We start from the raw sequence: 4449 nt of genomic DNA on the forward strand, positions 1-4449 counted from the left end.
TTATCTTCTGTGTCTGTGTTAATTGGTTTCCATTTTCTTTGTTGAAGAGGGTCTGTGCAGTCTTTCTGCCTAGTCCGCCATCTTGCTGGAACTCTCGCGACAACCAAACACCTTGATAGAGAGTATCACTGGGCCTGCTGACTCATGGCGGTAGTCTCGGGGTACATCATGATCAATTTGCACAACATAGTACATAAAAATCTTGTTCTACAGCCTACTTTGGTGAGTAACAGCTGAGTTCTCAAAAGTTTTCAACTGGCCATCTAAGATGCAACTATTGGTCTCATCTTATCAACTTTTGAGTGAAAAAAATCAAAAGCATCTGGAAATAATTAGTCCAAGGATAAGATGGACCACAAGGACCTCAGCTTTCATGACCCCGAGACCAGAAGAACTAGACGGTGCCCACCTATCAATGCCAACCACTCAGAAAGGGATTGAAACTGGTGATCCTGGACAGAGTGGGAAGAAAAATGTGGAACAAAATTCAAAAGCACAAAAATGTCCAGAATTACTGGTCAGATAGATTTTGATGGAACCCCCAAGATTATAGCCCTGGGTTACACTTCATGCCTAGAAATGGATTCGCTCCCCTGGATTGGTTCTCAGGCCAACAGGAGAAATATCTACATGCAGAATACCTACCCCAGGACAATGCACTCACCTGCTCTCGGGAGATGCACCCCTTAAGGCAATCAGCCCTGAGACACCAGAGGAGAAGCATTCACATATAGGAAAAGCTGGACAGACAGAAACAAAAAATTAAGAACGTCACAGGGAGAAGGTAGTCACAAGGACAGGAGAGGAGGAGAGTTTGTTATGGTCAGAAATGGTAATTGGAGAATGAGTTCAAATGAGCATGAGCTGTTGAATGTAAAACAAATTTTCACCCAAAGCACAAGAAAATTTTTTAAAAAACGAAGAAAGTGTAAGAATTATATGGGATGCCATCAAGAGGAATACCCTACCTGTAGCTGGAATTCCAGAACAAGAACAGACAACTAAAATCACAGAAAAAAATTATCAAAGATTTGTTGAATGAGAACTTCCTTAATATAATAAAAGAAGAGAATACAACTAATGAAGAAATTCCATATCTCCTGACCTCCTCTAACTCTAAAAGAGGAAGACAGGATCACCATCAGTAACCCAAGGCCTATTCCTACAAGGCCAGACATGCTCCAGCCCTTTCTCCTACCATTCCTCCCAAAGCACCCACCACCTCTCTCCTGGGTTCAATAATTCACAGCAGTGGCCACACAGAACTCACAGATTATGGGGTTTATTAGGAAGCACCAGGCTACAATTTAAGTTCAGGAAAAATGTTCAGTCTCTCTCCCACCCCACAATCTTTCTCCTAACAGTCTCTCACAGTCTCTCTCCCAACAGTGAGTGTCCCTCAGTGTCTCACTCAGCAATGTGTGTCTCTTATGTCTCTTTTCCAGCAGTGCATGACTCTTTCAGGAGCTCGTGTCTCTTTCAGCAGTACGTCTTCCTCAACCAGCACTCAGAGAGACACTTCTGCTTCTAGGAGGCCTCCTTCTTAGCCTGGCAGAGTGGCCAAACTAACGAATCATAACATCAGAATTCTAAGCACCTGAGAGAGAGCAGGAACCTCCCAGAACATTGCTTTGTGTTACGCCCAACAGAAATACCCCAGGTGGATAACTTTTATAATCAGGAGCTTCTCAGTTGCTCACAGCAAATTCCACCACAGAGCTTACAAAGACTTATGGCTAGAAAAGCCACACTAAATAATTTACTACACCACAACCCCAAACATGATAGACCTCAAAAGAAAATCACCAAGGCATATGCCTTTATCATCATCAAACTCACCAAAACCAAACAAAAAGAAAGAATCCTGAAAGAAGTATGGGAAAAATGACAATGTACTATAAAAAAAAAATCAACCAATAAAACTAAGCTGTGATTTATTGGCAAAAAGCATGCAGGTAAGAAGGCAATGGAATGATATATATAAAATCCTGAGAGGGAATAAAAAAAAAAAAAATCCAACGAAGAAGCATATAACCAGCAAAATTGCCCTTCAAATATTATGTTGAAATTAGGACACTTTCAGATAAGCATACATTAAGGGAATTTGTTAAAACCAGACCAGCCTTACAGGAGATAATAAAGAGAGTCCTTCAGACAGAGAGCAAGGAACAGCAAACAACAGCCAATGATTAACACACATGATGACAGAACCCAGAAACCATCCCAGTCATAGAAGTATTCAAAGTAAAATGAGCTTACAAGATTGTAAACAGGGAACCAGAGGCAGTAATTGGTAAATGAGGACAATTACAAAGCAAAAAAGAGAGAATAAATCGTGTAGTTATAGGACTTTTAAATGGCGAGGAAATCAAGACAATTGCAAGATAGAGCAGACTATTTTACAAGTCAGAGGAAAATTATAAATCACAGGGTAACCTCAAAGAAAAAGGATAAACCTTCACATCAAAAAAGAGGACCAGCACAAATATTTAGCAAACGCTAATGCAACAGCAATGAAGTAGATGATAACGTGATTCATTAAAAAAAATGAGCTCAGCACAAAAAATTATGTGGATGAAATTAATCAGCAACACCACAAGAGAAAAACACTTAACAAAATGATATCCATAAATTCATACTTGTTGATAATTTCACTGAACGTAAATGGATTAAATGCACCACTCAAGAGATGGAGATTAGCAGACTGGATAAGAAAACATGACCCATCAATATGCTGCTGTCTACAAGAGACTCACCTTAGAAAAAAATAGACTAAAAATCAAAGGTTGGAAAAAGATGTATCAAGCAAGGCAACTAGAAAAGGCAGGAGTGGCAATATTAATATCTGGTAAAATATATTTTAAAACAAAATCTACCACAACAAACAAAGAAGGACATTATATAATGATAAAAGGATCAATTGAACAAGAAGACCGTAATATCTACGCATCCAATGAAAGACCCCAACATATGTAAAGCAGATTTTAACAGAGGAGAAAAGATAGATGACTCTGCTGTAATACTTGGAACATTTTAATACACCACGTTCAATAAAAGATAGAACAACTGGAAAGAAACTCAAAAAAATGCAGAAGAACTAAACAATACCTTCAACCAATTTGACATTATAGACATTGATAGAGCACTTCACCCAACAATAGCATGATGGTCATTCTTTTTCAGCACACATGGTACATTCTCCAGAAGAAACCATATGTTAGTCCACAAAAAAAAAAAAAAAAATCACTGCTGTCAAGTCAGATCCAACTCATAACCACCCCTCCTTGGCTTTCTGAGGAGGTATTACTATGAAAGTAGATTGCACAATCTTCCTTCCTTCTGAGGAGCAGATGGTGGGTTTGAACTATAAGCCTTCTGGTTAGCAGTCAAATGCCTTAGGTACTATGCCACCAGAGCTCCTAGTCCACAAAGTAAGCCTCAATAAATTTAAAAGCATTGAAATACAACAAAGCATATTGTCAGATCGCTATGTTATAAAAGTAGAAATCAAAACTAGGAAGAACAATGGAAAAAGAGCAAATGCATGAAAAGTGAATAACACCCTCCTCCAAAATGACTGGATAATAGAAGAAATTTTTAAAAATGAAATTAAAATATTATTTGAGTCAAATGATAATGAAAGCACAACATACCAAAATCTTGGGGACCCAGCAAAAGCAGTGATCAGAGGGCAATTTACAGTAATAGATGCACATATAAAAAAAGAAGAAAGGGTCAAAATCAATACTTGAAACCAAAGTCTCTAGAAAAAGAATAGCAAAGAGAAGCGTACAGTCACCAGAAGAAAAGAAATAATAAAGATGCAAGCAGAAATAAATGAAATAGATAATAGACAGAAAATAGAAAAAAATCAGCAAGACTGGAAGTTGGTTCTTTGAAAAAATTAATGAAATCGACAAACCACTTGCAAACTTCACAAAGGAAAAGGAGAAGGTGAAAATAACATGAATATGAAATAAAAGGGGCATGTCACAACAGAACAATGGAAATAAAAAGAATATCAGGATACTATGAAGAAATGTACTCTAATAAATTTGAAAGCCTAGAAGAAATGGACAGATTTCTAGAAACACACTACCTTCCTAATCTAACACAAACTGAAGTAGAAAATATGAACAGACCAATAAGAAAAGAAGAAATTGAACAGGTCATAAAAAGAAAAAAAAATTACAAAGAAACAACAACAGTCCTGGCCAAGATGGTTTCACTCAAGAATTCTAACAAACACTCAGAGAAGAGTTGAGAGCAATCCTACTCAAACCCTTCCAGAATATAGAAAAGGATGGAATCTTTCCAAATTACTTTCATGAAGGAAGCATAACCCTGATACCAAAACTAGGCAAAGACATCACTAGAAAGGAAAGCTACAAGCCAATGTCCCTCATGAAAACAGATGCAAAAATCTTCAACAAAACCCTAGCTAATAAA

The sequence above is a fragment of the Orycteropus afer genome, unplaced genomic scaffold (assembly GCF_000298275.1).
Source record: "Orycteropus afer afer isolate SDZICR_OR568_19922 unplaced genomic scaffold, OryAfe1.0 scaffold00511, whole genome shotgun sequence".
In the NCBI taxonomy this organism is placed as follows: Eukaryota; Metazoa; Chordata; class Mammalia; order Tubulidentata; family Orycteropodidae; genus Orycteropus; species Orycteropus afer.